The 22,076-nt window shown below is 42.2% G+C and overlaps 1 long non-coding RNA gene across 1 annotated transcript; it reads right to left on the reverse strand.

Annotated features, from left to right (window-relative positions):
• Window positions 1-2,745: 2,745 nt before the first annotated feature.
• LOC144382529 (uncharacterized) lies at window positions 2,746-16,622 on the reverse strand. The gene is made up of 2 exons (XR_013449578.1): window positions 7,301-16,622; window positions 2,746-7,026 (listed from the first exon to the last, which is right to left on the reverse strand). It is a non-coding gene; the product is annotated as an uncharacterized LOC144382529 (long non-coding RNA).
• Between the last annotated feature and the right edge of the window lie 5,454 nt (window positions 16,623-22,076).

The raw sequence follows: 22,076 nt of genomic DNA on the forward strand, positions 1-22,076 counted from the left end.
TTTCTAGGAACAAGAGGCCCAAACTGAATTAGGAGGGGGAAACAGTCCATACTTTCATTCAGAAAAAAAAAAAAAATTGGAATAAAAGCAAAATGAGATTTCACTCCGTGGGTCCTGGATTTGTGAACCAGAGGACCCAGGGCTGAGGCTTGCCTGTCACTTCCAACTTGCACGCGACTTTGAGCCAAGATTTCTCTCTGAGCCTTGGTTTCCTTATCTGCGAAATGGGAATAAAATAACCATTTTTAAAACTTTTATGAAGATTAAATTAGATGACGCAGTGGTAATCTTTGGGAGGAGGCTTGCAAAAATTGAATCGTCCTGTTTAACTTCAGGGAATTTCATGGACCCTAAAGTCTAGGCTTCAGTATTCCTGAAAGTGCCTGGAAATCAAGTTAAGAACTGCTAAACTAAGGAACGTGAAGGCACAATGCAATTAAAATGTATTTCTTGTTATTTTGTGGGATTTCAAAACACCATGATATGAATGTATTGAATTAGAAATCTTTGTTGAAATATTCAGACTTTTTAACAAATAAGCCAGAGGACCTATGCATTATTTTACTCTGCTCTAGCATAAATATTTCATAAATTACATGCAACTATTAACAACATCAACACTAGCAAATTAATTACTGTCAATTCATATTAATAAAATTGCATTTTGTAATAAATAAAGTTAGTTTACTGGGCCCCATCAGTCTCAGAGGTATTCACATTTGTCAATTGTCCTCTACTTCAGGCTAAAACAAAAGTAATCAAATAACTAATTATTATACTAAATGTAGCTCCGCTTACACATCAATGAAAACTCACATTATTTATAACCCTTAGGACTGAATATTCAAATCTGTGTTGATTCCTATGCTAAGAAGAACTTTCCAGCCCTCTCCATTTTTACCTGCTCCCTCAGCCCCCACCTCTGGCCACCTGAGGAGCGACAGGAGGGCACCTGAACCCTGGGGAAGATGTTTCAGTGAATAGGGAGACCGTGGTGAACAATAACTCAAGCATAGGTTACAGAATCTTCCAGAATCTTCCGTCACCAGTGGCCAGTTGCTCTCTTCTTGAACTCAGTGCCACATAGGCCTCCTCTACCGTTTTGCATTCTTACAAATGAAAAAAATTCCTTCTCCTTTAATAAAGGCTCCAGAGTTGTAGCTTGAGATTGCAACACCAATTTTGTCTCCATGTATGTTTCAAAACCTGGTGAGTTGGCTCACCAAAGTAAAACAGAAATAAGAGCAATGAAAACTATCTACACGGCCCAGTGCAGCAGAGTTAAATCACACCGTCTTGATTTCATTTGATGCTCACTCACTCACAACAATTTAGTGTGTTGGCAGTTCCATTTTATAGGTGGAAAAACCGAGGCTACACAAGGCCAAGAACCTGCCCTACTGACCTCATCTCCCCTGAGATGGCCATTGAACATCCCCGAGTTTCCTGCATCTGGCCAGGCCAGATGCTGGCTTCTTCCCTAGGGATGTTCATACCGGGCTGAGCAGACATGAACCCTGAGATTTGGCCAGTCCCACATGGCCAAGAGGCGTCTCATGCCCTCAGCATTTAACCATCCGTTTAAAAATGTGTCAGTACAGATGCCAACAGATACATAGGAAGGTGCTTAACATCACTATTCGTGAGGGAAATGGAAATCAAAATCACAATGAGGTATAACTTCACACCCTTTAGAATGGCCGTCATCAAAAAGACAAGAGAAAACAAGTGTCGGTGAGGACACGAAGAAAAGGGGACCCTGTGTGCTGCTAGTGGGAATGCAAACTGGTGCAGCCACTGTGGAAACCAGATGGACATTCCTCAGCAAGTTGAAAAGAGAACTACCATATGGTCCAGCATCCCTACTTCCAGTCTCAGATCCAAAGGAAATGCAATCAGCATCTCCAAGAGACTTCTGCAGCTCCAGGTTCCCCGCAGCATTACTCACAATAGCCAAGTCATGGAAACAACCTCAGTGTCCATCACTGATGAATGGATAAAGATGTGGTGCAAATATACATTGGAATATTATTCAGCCATGAGAAAGAAGGAAACCCTGCCATTTGCAACAACATGGAAGGAGCCTGAGGGCATTATGTTCAGGAAAATAAGTCAGAGAAAGACAAATACTGCATGATCTCGCCTGTATGTGGAATCTAAGAAAGCCAAACTCATAGAAAGAGCAGAATGGTGGTTACCAGGGTCCGAGTGTGGGGAAAACGGAGAGATGTTGGTCAAGGGTCCAAACTTTGAGTTTAAGATGAGTAAGTTTTGGGGATTTAATGTACTGGGGGGCGATTATGGTTAATACTGTGTTATATACTTGAAAGTTGCTACAAGAGTAGAACTTAAATATTTTCACCACAAACAAGAAACAGTAATTCTGTGAGGTCATGGAGGTGTTGGCTAGAGCTATGGTGGGAAGTCTTTCACACTATATAAGTGCATCAAATCAATACATTGTATATCTTAAACTTACACAGTGTTATATGTCAATTCTATCTCAATAAGGCTGAAACAAATAAAAAATAAAATTTAAAAAATTAAAATGTATCAAGACCATTTTCCCCTAAGGGGGAAATTCTTTTCTAAGATGTGTATGGATGTCTATAAATGCCAGAAACATGTCAAATTATTCACAAATAGGCTTCATCAGCAGAGTTTCTGCCTAATTGCGGGATTATCAAAATGTGATGTAGAGTCTGTATTAGTTCCCTATTGCTACTATAACAAATTACAACAAACTTGACAGCTTCAAACAGCAGAAATTTATTCTGAGGAGAATAAACTGTTACACAGTTCTGGAGGCCAGAAGTTGAAGGCCAAAATCAAAGTGTTGGTACGGCTGTGCTTCTTCCAAAGCCTCTGGGGACGATCCTTGCTTCTTCCAACTTCTGGTGGCTGCAGGTGTTCCTTGGCTTGTGGCTGCATCACTCCGATCTCTGCTTCCAGCTTCCCTCTGTGTGTCTCTCTGTGTCCAAATTTCCTTCTTCTTACAAGGACGTCAGTTACATTGGATTTAGAGCCCACCTCCATCCACTAGGGCCACATCTTAACTTGACTACATCTGCAAAGACCGTATTTCCAAACACGGTCACATTCACGGGTTCTGGGTGGGCATAAATTTTGTGGGGACCTATCCAACCCAGTACAGGGTGCACTTCATAATACAACACAGGCACTTGTCAGGGCCAGAAGCACACCCCTTGCAATCTCCTGGGTTGAGCTCCAGAGCCATCCCATAAACACAAGGCAAACACATTCCCAGAATCCATCTCGGCAGCTCTGATTCAGGAGGTCAAGGAGGGCCCAGGAATCTATGTGTAAGAGCTGTCCATGTGATGGGTAGCGGCCAGGCCTGAGAACCTCTCTTGTAGTTATAATGACAGCCATAGCAGCCGCCACTCACGGAGCTTTTCTTGTGTGCTGTGCACTGAGCTAAGTGCTTACCTGCCCCACTTCATCCTCACGCTGATGCTCGGTGACAGGTGTTGTCACATCAAGTGTGAGAAACTGACGGGGTGCAGGGAGCCTCTGTGACTCACCCAAGGCCACACGCATCTAAGTGGGAAGCCTGGGCTGGAAGCCTGTGCTCGGTCATTTCACCATGCACACAGCCATGGGACAAGCAGTGAGGACCAAGAACCATCATAGGGAGCTGGGTGCCAAGGGAGTTCAGAAAAGGGAACTCCCCTGGCAAGACAGTGCATGCTCCAAACAGGCCTGGGGGAGGTGCTGGGATTCCCAGAGTGATTCCATTCACTTTAGTCCCCGCTCACATAGAGCCACCGTACTAGCACTGAGTCAGGGAAGTGACAGAGAGGGCCCCTCCCAGCAGGGCAATCAGCAAAGGCATGTCTGAGATTAGCCACCACAGGCTGGTGGGACCGGCAAGTACTGGGTGCTCCGTGAGTATCTGATGAATATGCCAATGAGAGTCTGAGTGAATTCACGGCACAGGAAGCAAGAAAGAAAAGGATGCTAGGCAGAGGAACTCATATAAACAGAGGCACAAGGACTGGAGAGCTTGGGTTAGGGAACAGTGGCTGAAATGTAGAATTCAAACATCTAAAACATCTAAACATCTAAGCCAAGAGTACAGGATGAGATTTTAATAATAACACCAATAACAGCAGCTCACACAGCTAAGCAGTTAAATCCCAGGCTCTGTGCTAAGGGCTTTACACATGCTGTCTCACTCTATCCTATGAGGTATTACTACGATACCCATTATACAGATGAGAGAACTGAGACTCACAGAAGTTAAGCAACTTGACCAAGATCACAGAGCTTGTAAATGTGCTAGATGGAGAACTCAGACCTTTGTCCATCTGACTCCAGGGCCCACAGTCTGGTTCATGCTGGGATATAGAGTTTACACTGTCCCGTGGTCAACAGGGAGCTCCTGTGGGTACTAAGCTACAAAAGGACATGCCTGGAGCTGTTGTCTGAGGAGGACCCACCAGGAAGCAGCATGTAAGCCTCCCCAGTGATCCCAAGGGGAAAAGTGAAGTAAGCAACACAAATATCCTAAAACAGAATTACCCCAAACAGCAGTTTCTTAAAGTAAAAACTCCAGATGGGAGGTTTTTATTGCAGGCTGATTACACAAGCAAGAAAGACTCATCATTTTGGTCACCACCCCCATTCCCCAAACATGCAGAAGTCAGCCCACATCAAGCAGACTCCTTCCATTTATCTGAAAAAGATAGTATTGTTCTCAGTACACTGCTGTTGATTTCAGACATGCAAACAAACAGAAAAGAGTCTTTGGTCACCCTCAAGAAGAGGGAAATATTGGGACATTTGTCAAAAGCCACAGGGACACATTCCTGCCAAAGGGAAACAATGCTGGGCTAAAGGATCCTGGGTTCACTGGCAGGTGAAAAACTTGTCCTGTGTGGACGTACAGCACCCTTCCGCATTCCAGAACCACAGCTGAACACACACCAGACAGGAACTTCCAGGCCGCTGGGAACCAGGCTCCTTATCAAGGTATGGTGATGGAGCAGAAGAGAGTCACCTCACACACACACACACACACACACACACACACACATGCACACACACGCACACATGTACACACCCTCCAATCAAGGCTGCTTTGGAATGACCCCAGCACATGATCCTTTCACTAATTAATCTGAAGACCTTTTGAGTTCCTAAACACTTGGAGATCATCCGCTGGAACCCACAATGCACTTTCCAGAGGAGGGGATTGGGGCTCAAAGAGGTTGTCTTGCCCAAACTGCACAGCTAGGTAGAGGTAGACAGGGTCTGCCCTAAAACTCAAGCCCCCTGACTCCCAACCCTAGCTCTCTTTTTCTCCTTCCATCCCATTCTACCGCTGCTTCCTAAGAAATGTTTCTTCTTCAGAAACAAAAACCAAAAAAGCAGCAGACACACATGCACACAAATACACACACATACACACGCACACACACTTTTCTTAAAATTAGTCAAAAATCATTGAATCCGGGAAACCGAAGTTCAACATGACATTGTGTTTAATTAATGATGCTCTCTTCATATTTTTCCTATCTTCAAAGTTGCTTCTTAACAACAGGAAGAGTTAAGTAGAGTGACTGTATTAACTCTGAATTTCTTGCCTTTGAATAGTCGGTGTCACCAACTTCATGTGATTCAAATTTAGTTGCTTTGCATCTAATTGAAGCATTGCACAAAAAAAAGGTAATTTGCCATCCAAAGGAGGAGTGAGGGGAGAGCAGAGAAAAGAGGGGACATATTACTTAACTTTGTGATGATAATTACCCGAACACAAAGATGCTTACAAGAACATTCTACATTGGATATCAGCCAGAAAAATTAAACCTATGTTGCTGCTTCAATACATCTGAATACTAGGAATTGGCAGAAAAACATCTATTCTATGAATAATAGCCTCTACAGTCCGAGAGGACAGCGGTACATGAATTTAAAAAAAAAAAAAAAAAAGGGAAGAAAGAAAGAAAAGAAAAGAAAAAGAAAAATAGTCTCGAGCTTTTTCCAAAATGGTGCTAATGCGCCACTGAAACTTAATTTTATAATTTACTGGCAGTCAAGATGGCAGGAAATAAAATAATTTGCTATATTCTGCACAACAAACCCTGCTTTTCCCAGGAAGGCGTAATTATCCCCATGGAAAAAAAAAAAAAGAAAAAATACGCCATCTCATATTAGGCTAAAGTCTCATCAAGAAGAGAAAAAGTGCCTCATTACACGTAATTACCAGGGAATTAGAAACATCATTTAACTAAATGAGCGAATAATGCTCAGGATATTGAAGAAACTTGCCTGCACTTCTGCAAAGCACTCTAAGTCCCATTACAAAAATTGCCCCTCTTTAATGGAATAATTTTCGGCCTTGTCTGCCTTGCTTTAAAAATAAAGAGGCTCCGAGAGGCAGAAAGAGGCTGAAACTGCCATAAACAACTGTTGAAAGGACTGGAGAGAAGGCGCTGTCTCTCCTGGAGACCAAGACTCAGAATGACTCATAATCTACTGTAATCATGAAAATTAAACCTGAGGGCTTGAAGAAAGGATTACCCCCTTTCTAATTGTGCTTCCTCAAGACTGCGACGTACTTGTGAGTATGTATTAAAGGACGACAGATGAAAGATCTTCAGGTCCGGGTACAGCTTCCCTGCTCCAATACAAAAGCAGTTACAGCTATTCCATGTTCTCTTAAAACAGAAAATTATAACATACCTGCAGATTGATGTTTATTGCAGCTTCATACAATGATTTTTCGAGCCACTCAAAAGCCTCCAGGCTTGGGTTGGGATCCCCCTCCCCCTTTTCCGGTCACTTTTAGTATTTGTCAAAATCCAGCATCCAAGCAGTGAATTTAACAGAACTACCCCAGCTTCTTGCACCAGCACCCTTTACTCACACAGGGAGCCAGAAGAGGAGGGCGCACTGATCCTGGTCGCCTCGACAGTGTCTTGACTTTAGAGCAAGTAAGATCAGAAAGGGACTGGTACTGGTCAGATTCTTAGCCAATGACCCAAGAAGGAACAGAAGGCACTGTAAAGAAGAAACGGGGTCAGGGAGGACTGCAGTATCACCCTGAGGACCCTGCCCCAAGACCCTTAAGGAGCTACCCCTAACCTTGAGCGACAACAAGTCCCCTTCCCTGGGAGAGGCACAGCCTGAGCAACAAAAGGTGCCACTCCTTCCAAATGGACTTTTAGCCATTGGCAACTGCGACCCCCCATATCAGAGGTAAGGACACTAAAACCAGGCCAAGGCTACGGAGCTCCCCGTTCAGGTCCCTTGTGTCCCAGGTCCAGATTCTTACATATAAACTAGTCGCCTTTCAGTCGGGCAGGAATGACGTTCCTGCTTCCACACCACGTCTGAGCTCTCTGTTGCCTTGGAGGTTCTGCGGTCCAGATGCATTCCTTCCTGGTGCAGCCCTTGTGAATGATCGCAGAAGAGAACCCCACAGAGCGCTGGCACTATGGGTGTGCTCATCACAAGCACCTGCCTTTGGGGAGCTCGCAGATGGTGGGCAGCGAAGGCAGGGGTGCTAGGGTGGGAAAGACCCGAGGCTGGTCTGTCCCTTTACCTCCTAGAGCCACTCTGACCTGACCCTCTGAACCACTTTCTAGGTCTGGTACCCAAGAAATCAGAGAATAATGAAAGGCAATTGGTTTGTTTCCTCAGGAATGAGAAAAGTTTCATACAGATGACGCTCTGGAAGGAAAAACCACTCTGGGGGATGATAAAGGGCAAAGTGCCCTGGGCTTCTTTAATCTTCTCCTTTAACTCCAGGATGAAGCTTGGCACTACTGAAGTTTCCAGAGGACAGGAAACGAAGAAGTTGACCTCCCATCCCAAGCTCATGGAGCAAAGTAAAAGGGGACACAGTAATGACAGCTACTGCTTATCTCATTTAAGGAAGAAGAGTCTGGTTAACTAATTTACCCACCAGGATCACACAGCTAATAAGTGTGGACCCAGAATCACAACTCAGATCCGCCTGCTTCTAAAACCCTTCCCTTGGGCCACACTGCACTATCTTCTCCAACGAGAACTGCCAAGGAGTATTAATAATAACACCATTCACTGCGGCAGAGGACTTCCAAATGTTTTTCAAAGTGCTTGCACACCTACAATCTCCAGTGAAGTAAATTAGGACAGCCCAATATCCACTTCACTCCAAAATAGAAAATGATCTAGAGGAAGTCATCCTGCCAACAAGCAGCCAAGACAAGAGACACTTCCTCCTGAGCCGGTGGTCATCTTGGTAGTGGTGGTAAAACAAATTCTGAGAGAAGGTACAGCTGGCCTAAGATGTGTAAGCCCAACCCCTTGGTTCATTTCACCAACCAGAATTAATTCTCTCAATGTTGGCAATATCAGGAAACTGGGAATATTTGAGCCACTACTTTTATTTTTCTAATTGTTTCTCATCAAGTCATCTACCTGGTGCAAATAGAGCAAAACGTTTAAACCACATGAGCTAGCTCATCACGATGCCACAGTAAGCGCACGTTCTGATCACCCTCTGCTCCAGGGACCACAGCAACGATGGCTAAATTGTAAGAGAAAACAAAAAAGACAGATTTTGACCCTAAAACCAGAAACTGACATCTATGCGGAGCTGATCTCTGGGGCTGGTGGCAGAAAGCAGCAGCTGGGAGGTTGGTATCTGCCGGGTACGAGGGGTCTGTGAGACAGGAAGAAGGAAGTACAGAGAGAGAAACACCAGCAGTAACAACAAAGGACCAAAATTAAGAACCTTTACTCAAAATCTTGATGGGGGAATTCCTGTTACAATGTATACATATATCAAATCATCACATCGTACACCTTAAATATCTTACAATTTTATTTGTCAACTGCACTTCCATAGAGTTGGGGGGGAAATAATAAGCCTAAAAAACAAAATTATAAGTCAGCCATCAAAATCAAATTGAAACATGTATTTACTCCAGAGGACATTAATTTTATAGCTCTGTCAACCAAAGACTTTATTGATGTCTAAAATATTCAAGGAGATAAAGAAGGCATGACTTCATTAAAAACAATTCAAGAAATTATGTATCAAAAATAGGCAAATATAAAACAAGAAGAGGCAGATATAAAAAAAAAACAGAAATCCTAGAAATAAAAAACACTTACTGGGTGGAATAAATTCTACACAAATACAAAGAGAAAATTAATATATTGGAAGAGAGTTCTGAGGAACTCACTCAGAACAAAGCACGGAGAGAAAACACAACATCCAGCAAGCAGGAGTGCCAGAACAAGGGAATGTAACGAATTTGGGGCAAGCAACACTCACAAATATAAATGCGACAAATTTTCAAGAAGTTAAAGTTTGTACACTTTGAGTACCAAGCAGGTATAGATAACATAAATCACAGTGAAACTATAGAACATAAAGGATCAGGAGACGACCTTAACAGCTTCCAGAGTATAATGGTTAATTTTAATGTGTCAAATTGGCTGGGCCACAGTGGCCAGATACTTGGCCAATCATTATTCTGGACGTTTCTGTGAGGGTGTTTTTGGATGAGCTTTATATTTGAATTGGTGGACTTTGAGTAAAGCAGATTACCCTCATAAAGTGGCTGGGCCTCATCCAATCAGTGGAAGGCCTGACTAGAACAAAAGGTTGACCTCCCCCAGGCAAGAGAGGATTCTACCAGCAGCTTGCCTTCAGATTTTGTGTGCAACATCAGCACTTTCTGGTTCACCAGAAGACTGCCTTTGAAGAGCTCCCTTTCCTGAGTGTCCAGCCTGCCAGCTTCCCCTTATCAGATTTTGGACTCACGAGCCTCCACAAGTGCATGAGCCAATTCCTTAAAATAAATCTCTTTATATATACATATACATCTTACTGATTCTTTTTCTGGAGAATCCTGACTAATATACAGAAGGAAAAAAGACAGATATTCTATAAAGAAACGATAGTTACACTTATAACAGGCTTCTCAACAGGAAAGTACAGATGCTAACAAAAAGGAGGCTGAGGGGAAGCCTGGGCAGCTCAGTCAGTTAAGCATCTGGCTCTTGATTTCAGCTCAGCTCACGATCTCGGGGTCGTGGGATCAAGCCCTGTGATGGGCTCCAAGTTCAGTGGGGAGTCTGCTGGAGATTCTCTCTCTCCCTCTCCCTCTGCCCCACCCCCCCACACTCTTTCTCTCTCTCTCTCCCTCTCTCTCTCTCATAAATAAATAAATATTTTTTAAAAGAAAAAGCAGGCTGAGGGGAAATTAACTGTCAACCTAGAATTTTATATACAGCTAAACCACCCTTCAAGAACAAGAACAAAATAAAGACATTATCTGGAATACAAAGATATGCTCACTATGGGCAAAGATTTTTAAAAAGTTAATACATGTAGTTAATTAACTATAAAAAGAAAATAACTAACTTTGGTATTTTAAAATTGAATAAAACTAAAATTAAAACTGTAAACATCAATTATAAGAAAGCGGGAAGGAGTGTTCAGTGAACAGGTAACATGTGTGAGACCACTGTTGTTGGGAAGAGGCTAGCAATACTGAATATTTTATAGAGTTTGATAGAAAGTTTTATGCTTGTGGTGCCTCGCTGGCTCAGTGTGACCCTTGATCTTGGGGTTGTGAGTTCAAGCCCCACATTGGGTGTAGAGATTACTTAAAAATAAAATCTTTTTTTTAAAAAATGAAGTTTTATAGTTAATTATGAGTGCTTAAACTTGAAGGGTAGCTATCAATGTATAACCTTCAAACCGAAGTGAGATGGAGAAGGACAGAAGAATATGAAAAACTTTATCAATCCACAGAGAGCAGAGAAAGAGAAAAGAGAAAACAAAAGCATGGTAAACAAAAATACCCAAACCAATGAAATAGTAGAAACTATAGAAATGAACTTATATACATCAGCGGTCACATAAAAATCTAAATGGATTAAGTTCATCAATTAAAAGACTGAAATTATTAGATTGCATCTGCATTTTTAACCCAGCTATATGATGCTTAAAATAGACATACCTAAAACCCACAAGAAATGCTGAAAATATTGGAATATAAATATATATCAGATGCAAATGCTAACCAAAATAAGCCCACAGAGTAATATGACATCAGATAATACGTAAAGCAAAAGGTATTCATAGGGATGAAGAGGCATACTTTGTAATAATCAAAGGGAAAAAAATCCACCTAGAAAATATAATAATCACAAACTTGTATATACCTAATAACACAACCTCAAAATAATGTAATTCATAAAATATATAAAAATATATAAAGTAAAAAATTACACAAAGCAAAAACTGAATTACAAGCAGAAACTGACAAATCAACTTCGTGGGAGCTTAACACATCAGAAAATTGATAGCCAATGTAGTTCAAAATTTAATAAGAACATAACAGATTTGAACAACAAAATTAACAAACAATCTAATAAATATAAAAATTGAACTCTACACCTGACAGAGAAAATTCTTTGCAGATGCACATGAGTCATTTATAAAAACTATTTGTGTCACAGTGGAAAACATAACAAATCACAAAAATTAGTATCATTCAGACCACTCTCCCTGACTACACTGTCATTTAGTTGTAAATCAACAAATAGCCCACATGTTTGGAATTTAAAATGTACATCTCAATAATTCATGACTAAAAGAGGAAATTCTCAGTGGAAATTATAAAGTATGTGGAACCAAATAACTATGAAATAACTCATATCAAAACTGGTGAGATACATACAGCAAAGAATATACTTAAAAGTAGACAGTGTATAGCTTCATATACATTTATTTTACAGCGAGAAAGAAGGTGTATTACTGAGCTTTGTGTTCAACTCAAGAAGCAAGAAGGAGAACCAAAGAGAAAACCTAAAGAAGTTGGAAGAAAGGAGAAATTAATGAAATAGAAAAGTAGCAGGAGACAGGAGCAACAAAACCAAAAATGTTCTCCGGTGGGAGGCAATTAATAAAATAGACATTCTTCTAGCAAGGCCAGGCAATAAAAGTCACAACCAATATTAGGAATAAGAAAGTAAGTAGTAGAGACTTTTTTAAATCATAAAAGAATGTTACAAACAATAAATTTGGAAATTTACATGAAGTACATATACATATATTACCAAAATTGACACAAGAAGAAACAGAAAACTGGAATAAATCGAATTGAGTTGCCAACCAAGTCTCCCCACCATCCCTACCACTTAAAACCTACAAGGCAGCTCTTACCAGATCTTCAAGGATCAAGTAATCCTTAAATTGTTTCAGAGACTAGAAAAATAGGGGAAACTACCCAATTCGTCTTAGAGGACGGACAATAAACTTGATATTAGAACTGGACGAGACCCGGGCAAGAAAGAAATCACGGAGCACGCAAGAACGGCACTAGAATGCAGAGCTGCAGCACAAGCCAGGAAAGGCACGGCGACCCAGCAGCAGCTGGGGCACCCCAACTCCAGGCCAGAGAGGTTACACCCTACCAGCTTTGTGAAAACTCCAAGTAGAAATCCAGCAAGAATTCAAATTCTCTTTTTTTTCCCCCTGTACAATCTAGAAGCCATGTTTTGCTTGCTCTTCAGTACAATGGGTGAAGTCAGGTGGTTGGGAAATCAGTCAAACTCTACCCAGAAAGACACCCCCTCCAGTCTCATGCACACCCAGGGGGACTTTGGTTTTCTAACAGCTGGTATTTATTCAGACTGTGCGCTGGGTGCTATGCAAAGACTTGTGCGTGGGGTGTGATTGTAGTAAAATACACATAAAATTTACTGGTTTTGCCATCTTCAAGGATACAGTTCGGCAGCATGACGTACATTCCCACAGTTGTGCAACTATCACCCACATCTCCAGAACCTTTTTCATCTTCCCAGACGCAGTTCCCAAGCTCCCCCTCCAATGGCAACCACCATTCTACTCTGTCTCTCTGTATTTGACCACTCTAGGTACCTCCTGTTAAGTGAATCACACAGTCCTTGCCCTTTCGTGACTGCTTTATTTCACTTAGCACACTGTCTTCAAAGTTCATCCATGTGGAGCATGTGTGAGAATTTCCTGCCCGAATAGTATTCCACTGTATGTGTAGACCCCATTTTGTTTCTCCGTTCATCCGCTGAGGGACGCCTACCTGCTCACCTTTTGGCTGTCGTCAATCATGCTGCTGTGAACATAGGTGTACAAATGTCTCTACGAGTCTCTGCTCTCAATTCTTTTTGATATATACCCAGAAGTCGGTTTGCTGGATTACATGAGAATTCTGTATTTCCTCTTTTGAGGAACAAACCATACTGTTTCCCATAGAGGCTGCACATTTCCCATTGCTACTAGCAGGGCACAAGCCTTCCGATTTCTCCACACCCTCGTCAACACTTGAGAGTTTCTGGGTTTTTTATGACAGCCACTCTCATGGGTGTGCATGGCATCTCATTATGGCCAGAGAGATTTTCATGACACTAGGCGCACGGCAGGCATCCTTGGAAGAAGGCCTCTGTTCCCACAGTAACAGCTCAGTTTAGAGCTCAATTTGTGTTTTAAAAGAGACTAGGGAATAAGGCAGGGCTGGGGGGGGGAGGGGTGGTGGTGTAGTTATAAGATGCATGACCTGAAATAAAAGTCCTTTTAGATTAGAAAGAGAATATTCGATTATTGAGTCCCATGAGAGTCCACCACTACACAATGGCACTCCTATAGACCAAAAGACAGAATAAAAGGAAAATAGGAATTTGTGTTTATTTTTGGCTTTGTGGGTCAAAGATCACCTTCCAAAGGTATATATTTTATATAACAGCCAATGTAACATAGTATTACCATGTTATATAATATATTATGTAACCAGCTAGCACGAATTGAGTCCTCACTCTATGTCAGGCACGGGGCGAGGCAGTTTTCATACCTTTCATGTCATCCTCCTAACAACCACCTGTTCAGACGAGGTGGGTGAAGCCTGGGACCCAGGAAACTTACCCCAGATCACATAGCTGGTCACTTGCAAAGCCAGGATTTGAGTCACGGGCTGTCTGGCTTGGAATGTCCCAGCCCATAAGTCGTAAGACTTCAGGACTTTTTTTCTCCCGTTCCAATTTTCTCTCTTATAAAACTTAAGTTTAAGCTCAGCTTTGCTCACCAAGTTAGCTGCCACAGACTTCAGAAAATGGAAGCCCCTCTGAAGAGGAAGGATTTCTTTTAGCCATGCTGCAGTTCTCTTAAGAACTTGCCACTTCCCGGGTATCGACAAAACTCTTTCTTTAGTAGAGAGCACAGACTGCACGCACCCAGCTACTTCCCTTTGGATTGTGGCACACATTAAATGCTGAAGTTTCAGTATTGGACCACCTTACAAACTCACAAGACAGCTGGATAGGGTTTGAACCTCCAAAAATAAAGCCCCCACTTTTTAAATGTAATAGCATATATCCGGCAATCAACAGTCAATTGATTTATAACTACACTGCAGAACAGAAAAAAAGGCTTACAGATGAGCCTGTGGAAATTCATCCAGAGACCCAAACAAAGAATGCAAGAAATGCAACAGAAGGTTGCATACAAAGGTCTCAATGGAAGCAAGATCTCCATTTCTCGGGGGCTCCATGGTCTCTGCTCCTCAATGCACACCTATGCTCCCTTCTCCCCACCTTACTTACCTGCTTGCACGTGGACCAGAAGGAGCTTTCCTAGCCACCAAATGTACAAGAGCCTCCATCCAGCTGCTGAGCCTACCATCAACTGGCTCAGTCTCTTTAGTGCCCTAGGAATGAATTCCAGTTGATCCAACTCATCTTTCAGGACAATGAAAGTCCAAGGTCACCACCCTATTTCCAACCAGAAAATCAGATGCCCTTGGGTCAAGTATCCATCTCAAGTCCACTTAATGTGCCAAGAAGGAGCGGGAGGTGTTGTATATAGTTCTGTGGCTTCAGATACTATCCCAAGGAAGGGGACTCGGTCCAGGACTGAAAGAGCAATTGTGCAGAAGATATGTTGGGGAGGTGATAATTTGGGAGACTGTTTTAACGATGATTATGATTATATATTTAAATATGTATATAGCCACATAATGCTTATCCACCTACACTTTCAATATCTCTAAGCTTAAAAGAAAAATACCTAACTCTTGTCCCCTTCCTCTCAGCCTCAAGCCACTTTGCTGGCTTATGCGCCTGCCCCACCCCAGTAAACTGTAAAGCTTCTTGAAGACAGAGATGACATGTGATTCATCTTTGATTAATAGTAACAGTTATATATCAATTCTATCTCAATAAAGCTGGAAAAAAATAACAGCAGTTAACATTGTGTACTATTAATATGCCACATACCAGTGCAAATCACTTTACACCCATTAGCTCATCTAATCCTTACGACTATTCTATAAAATACGCACAGTTATTATCACCACATAGACTAAGGACATAAGGCTCAGAAGTTAAATAACAACCCCAAATCTCATAGTTAGTTACAGCACCTGCATTCAAACCCGACAGGTCTACCACAAAGCCCACCCTTCTAAACCTAATGTTATGTCCAAGGCAGGTCATTCAGAAGTGTTAAGATCAGGAGATGGATGGATGGGTGGATAGATGGATGGATGGGTAAGCAGGTGGGTGGGTGGATGAATGAGTATGTTAGGAAAACAAAAAAGCGACCCACAAAAGGAATACTTTGGTGTCCGGTGGGCTTAGCAGCATTAAGGCACATTCCTGAGTGAGGTGAAAGGCATGGATTTGCTGTATTCCTAGCCTTGCTAAAACTTTAAATCCCCACCACTAGTCCTAAAAGCATAAGAGGTCATATGACAAGGAAAGGAGGAAGGGATGAAGGACAGAAATAAACATTTGAGTGTCTATTCTCTCATGAGCTTTCACGAATCCGAATTTGTCTGGATCAGCACGAACCCACCTTCACAAATGGTAGTGAGTCAGAAGGGTCATCTTCATATGAAAAAGGACATCTCATTATGTCCCAGAGACCACAGAAGCAAGGCAGAAAGGTTTTAGCACTTTTGTCCACCACTAAACACTTGCCCTTAACAACTTTAAAAGCAAAAGGCTTTGAAAGAATGAAAGCCCTTTGGAAAAAAAGACTTCACACTTACTTCTAATTCTCTTCCTCCTTGTGTCAGTCAGGGTTCAGTCCGGGAGCAGAGACACCACAAAGAAAGGGAATGAGATTTTATTATAGGAATCTGACTATACACAGTTGTGGGAGGAGCTGAGAGGGGGCGAGAAGGTCCAAAAGAGATGCTGGCAGATCAGCAGTCTCCAAGCAGTCGATCAGAGAGGGCAGGCATGTCCAGGCACAAAAGGGACTACAAAGGGGAGCCGGGTACAAGCCTCTGTGTAGCTGCCGTCCTGTCTACAGCCACACAACTGGTGGAGGGTCTTAGGCTCCAGCTGGGCATCAGGGCCGAGCCAGGAAGAAATGCTGGAGCAAGGACAAGCTGGGCACCCATTAAGACACCTCTGCTGCCATCCATCTCTGCACCTGACAGCCAACAAAGCGTGAAGAATAATGGCCATGTTTCTAGTCTGTGTACATTCCTCTTTGGGCCAACTCTCACCCGGAACCATACAGATAAGGGGATGCTGGGAAATGTAGTTCTCAGCTTAACCAAGGCAACCCAGCACAGTCCACCAGACTCCTTTAATTAAATATAGAATACTTAACGTTATTATTCATATCTTTGGGGAGACTGTACATTTTAATCATAATTACATGATAAATATTTCATGGTATATATCTTTGTCATATAATTAGGAATAAAAAATGTAATCTCAAAAAGATGCTAAATAATTCAAATGGCTGAGGATGTGATTAAAGCCATGATTGAAATATGGTCAGAAGTAACTCGAGGTCCTCAAGCATGATATCCCAAGAAACATGTCACAACCAGGTGTTTTAAAAAGTGCATTGAAATGGAAATGACCCAAAAGGAAAAAATTTTTATGGCTGTTTGGGGTAGAAACCTAAAGAACCTATCTAGCTCACATTAAAATCTGGCAAGAAATGTTTTAGCCAGTTTATGAAATCAGTATCTATTCTTCTCTGGCCATTGCTAAGGCGGTGGTATTCATTTCACTCATTGTGAAAATTATCTTCTTTTTCCCAAACCCCTGGAGGTTATGGACTGTGTATGTTACTTCTAAAGGCCCTCACAGCACCTAATACCAGGAAGACTGGCATCTGGAATTTAACTCTTGACAAATTTCAACCCAATTCCGTATTTACTGCCTCCTACTTCATACAGCACTATGTTTGATGCTGGGTTGCTGTGAACTAGTGGGGTTCCTGACCTCTAAGGGCTCATTAGCCAGGACAAGAGACAAGAGACTACTCGTACACAAAATTTATTCTGAAACAGAAACAAATTGGACTTTGAAAAGTATAAGGAAACATGCCTTGGGGAATATGGGAAGAGGTGAGATCAATGTGATGTGGGAAATCTGGGAAGGTTTCTTACAGGAGGTGGTGGGAGAAGACCTTGAAGATTCAAACATCAAAGGAAGGTGTGTGTGAGACAGGCAAAGAGACCGATGGGGGCGGGGAGAGAAGGAAGGAGAAGGGAGAATATAGCTAAGATAAACTGAAGAACTCAGCGGGGGGTGGGGGGGTTCGTGGGGGCATGACTTACCAGCAGATCACCTGAAACATTCTAAGCATCTCCCTTAATCTACAGCAAAGTGAGTGTCCATGGCTTCCACCACTAAATCTCAAATACAGTAATAAACACTTCTATCAAGTGTTACATCCTAGGTTTATTTTTTTTTTTTAGATTTTATTTATTTATTTGAGAGAGAAAGGGAGAGCAGAGTGAGAGGGAGAAGCAGGCTCCCCAGTGGGCAGGGACTCAATCCTAGGACCCCAAGATCATGACCCAAGCGGAAGGCAGACACCCAACCGAGCCACCCAGGCACCGCACACCCTGGGTTTAAAGAACTCATGCCCCGTGGAGGAAACTGGAAACTCTTGGATGGGTCAAGCAAACTCTTGTACCATGAACTACGTCCATCCTTCCAGGCAGTCATTCATGTAGCATACATGTATTTATTGAGCACCTACTCTAGTCCAGATACTGTAGAAAAAATTAATATCAAGACACCATCCTTATCCTAAATGAACTCACTACCTAGCAGAGTCTGGAACTCAGTATGGGTCAATAAATAGAGAATGAATGAATGAACAAACAAACGAACGAACAGGAAAATAATATACATCTTCATCAACTATAAAGATAGAGAAACAAAACGGTGTAGCAGGTTAAGTGCTCAGGCCCTGGAATGAGGCCAGGTATGAATCCTGGTCCTGGTCCTACTAGCAGTGTAACCTGGAGGATGTTGCTTAATCTCTTGTAGCTTTGGTTTCCTTGTCTGTCAAATAGGTTTAACAATATCACCCTCATTGATTTGAGAGATAACACTATGCAAGGAAAAAAATGATCAGTGTGGTTTAGGAGATGATACAATCATTGAAGGACTCTGAGCAGGTAGAGGTAAAGCACTTCAGTTTTTCTTAACCTTCATCTACTCAAATACTTAGAAACATTACAAGTCCATACTTATAGAAGCTGAGAACCCCTGCCTTTCAAAGGCAAAGGGACAGCGGGTCAGGCCATGTCAGCATGGGGAGGAGCCTCAGAGAGCCTTTCAGTAAAAGCTGGAGCCTCGGGTCCCCCCTGCACCCCAGGGCACCCTGCTAAGTGGGCCAGAGGCATGTTCTGCTAACCATGAGCCATGTTGGGAAGCAGGAATTAAAGTATCTCCCAAGCTACTACCTGGCAGAATCCCTCCACAATGCTTGTTTGTGTTTTAATGTACTGAAAGTAAAATGTGCTCTTTCACTGCGCCTTCAAATGGCCCAGTGATTTCATGGCATAACGCATACCATGGGCTGACTTACCCATTGTCACCCACCACCACCTGGACCAAATGGCACAATGGAGTCTTGAGCGTCTATTTCAAAAACCCACTAATGGCCTTATTTTCCTAACTTTTACACAAATGGCTATTATTACCTGCCCGTTGATTGAAGGAAAGAAGGGAAAAAGACAAAGAAGTGAGAGAGGAACAGAGGGGGGATAAAATGAAGGACTGTATCCCCTGAATTACAGATCTGAGGATTAGCCCTATGCAGTGGCCAAGAGACCTGGAACGGTGCGCCATTGTAACATGCAGCCTGGCACAGGCTTCTGATCTCTGAGGATGAGGAGGCTACTGTCAAAGACCCCTGATATTTTTTCTAGCAAGTACTTGGCAGTGATGGATGACTCCATTAGAAGAATGGCCACGACTCCATGTTTTCTATGAGGCCCTCAATGTTCAGTAAGAGGCCAGACCTGAAGCAGCTTTTCAGATCTCTGTTCTCCAGATGTCCACGGATTTGGGATACCCCTCACTCAGCAAGTTCTCACAGAGGTCGAAGGAGGCTTGTTTCAAACTGATTTCTTCAGTTTCTAATTCCTGACCTTTGTATTTCTGGAGGGCTAAGAAAAACAAAGACGAATCCCCTTCTGCCAAAAGTAATGACAATCCCAGCCACAAATGCTGGCATAGCCTCTGGCACGGCTGTCTCCCCTTCCAACACGTCCCCTTCCCTCTCTTGCCGCCTTCTCCCAAGGTGCCAAAAAAGGAGAAGCTTTTACAAGCATTTTTGTCTCTTTAATTCCAAATCTACAATTAGATATGCTCAAGGCAACAAGAATTAAAAATAACTTGCCCTAATTTTATTTTTTCTTCTCATCTACTCCACTCTTAAGCTCTAGTCAAGGAAAAAACATAAAAAAGATTAAATCAATCAAGAAACTTGCTGAGAGAGGTCTAAATGCTGTCCAAAGAGGAAATAGGAATCACCCTCTCCTGGTTTTCACCTTTTCTAAAATTTCTGCTGGTGGCCAAATTAAAATTTTGCCTTGATAGCCCAATTTAAATTTCGGATTAGTCCTACTGTTTCCTAATTAATCCCAAGAAGCTGGTCTCTGCCTGTTTCCACAGGTTTGTCCCCAATTACCAGCTTAGAGGTCTCGGGTAAATCAAACTGTTTCACTGTTTTCGGCCAAAAAGTGCTTCTTTAGAAACATTAAACATGCCCAGACTCAGGATGGGGATGGCCACTCGAGCGTCTCCAGGCAGAAGCCCTGTTCGATGCACAGATCAAATATTACTACTATCTCTAACAATGTGCTAAATCGCCATGAAGAATTCACCTTTCAGGAGTTAAATATATTCCCTCTGATCTCATTTGCTTTTTCTCCTAAGTCAAGTCAATTTATCACAAATTCTCTGTTAGTGAAGTCCAAATAAATGAGATTTCTCTTCCTCTTCAATAGCTTCGGATTGGAGTCAAAAATAAAATCCTGGGTAACGGTGGGCAGCATAAGCACGAGATGTTTTGAAATAGTGCATATTATTGCAAAGCAAAGGTGAAGTCCAACCTTTACAAGTACATTTAACATCCTATTAGCACAAGCAAAAGCCAGGCCATCAAGGAAGGACTGCGCTCTCAACGAACAGCACCCGTTCTAGACTTCTGCTAGTAACTGAAGTCAGTGTTCACCTGACGGACAACAGCAACAAAGGGCAACGTGCTGAGTGGCTGTTAACATACTTGTCCTCCACGTCTAGGAGGACCGCTATGTTGGTCACGTATGGAAAGCTGGGCTTCTCCACAGTATCCCCAGCAATCTTGATGAACTAACAGTGAACCCAGCACCAGAGCTGCTTCCACATCCAAAGCTTGAAGGTGCACACTGCCATTATTCCAACCAAGGGTATTTCTGTAAATGGGAGAATGCTAATAACTGACTGCCATGTTAAGCTGCGAAATAATGAAAGAATTGAGTGATTTTTGTCAGGCAATTCAATAAGAATGTTCGGTCTTACCGGCTGAGGAGATATGGCTAATAAAACACCGAAGACAAATCGTCTGGCCTCTTTAAGAATACATGGCTGGTACTAAGAAAATCGAGAGCCAAGTATTTTGAGAATTATAAAGTGATGTTATAACAAGGTCAGGAGTCTAGGTACATAGGTTTTAAATTACTGCAATAGCCTATAACACAGTCCTATAAAGGGGATGAAAGGTACTTCATTACAACATTGGAAAAGCAAACTTCGGTGCTTCAGAGACCAGTAGGTATAATTTATACGGCTTCTTCAGGTTTGTTGGCTAGGATGGTCAGAGGTGAAAGAATACTTCTTGGGAAATTAGTTAATGAAATAAACCACTGGAAATGAGCCTTCAATTACTTCAGTGTGACACCCTGTGACATTAAAGCTAAGGAAAGCAAAACATTTCTTTTTCCATTTCTCTATTCAAGTCAGGTGATTTGGAAAGTCAGACCACCAGTGGTGTATTCACGGAAAGCCAAAGAACAAAATAAAACCAACTGCTTTTCATTTAAAATAAGTTCTGAAAGCTGGTTGCCAAATTTTAAGTTTTATTAATCAGGCAAGCTAACTTGTGTTGTATTTGCTCAATGACAGCTCTCCATAAATCACAGTCCCATTTTTACCTTCAGATTTCTTCCCTCGGGATATAAAATACTTCCCAACTAAGCCAACGACCCACGACAACCCCACAAGTTCTGTGGGTATCCTTCAAATATGAAAGCAATGTTGGGGCGCCTGGGTGGCTTAGTCAGTAAGCCTCCGACTCTTGATCTCAGCTCAGGTCTCGATCTGAGGGTCGTGAGTTCAAGCCCCATGTTGGGCTCCACACTGGATGTGGAACCTACTTAAAAATAAAAATTTTTTTGAAAAAAAATGAAAGCATTGTTGCAACACGCCCTTGATCAAGGGAAAAGTACCCTTGTACTCAGTAGTCCAATGGGTATCTGTAGGCACCAGACTCAACACTGAGTTTCTCTTTGTGCTAGTTCCAAAGCAATGGAGCCAGCCAGGTGCCATTTTTTTTTTTTAAGGAAATTGCTGTAACTAGACCTAATAGCTTAAGTAAGTTCTTTCCCCAGTGAAAGATGGTGGCTGATCTACTCCTAGGAAAAAGGGGGCACTCACTCAGTCACTCCACTATATAACCTTGCTGCTTTGCTGTTTCCCTACAAATGATCCTGTCTTTGTCCTTTTCCTTCTACATCTTATTAACCACACTTAATGAAGAACAGGGG

The sequence above is a fragment of the Halichoerus grypus genome, chromosome 7 (assembly GCF_964656455.1).
Source record: "Halichoerus grypus chromosome 7, mHalGry1.hap1.1, whole genome shotgun sequence".
Lineage (NCBI taxonomy): Eukaryota > Metazoa > Chordata > Mammalia > Carnivora > Phocidae > Halichoerus > Halichoerus grypus.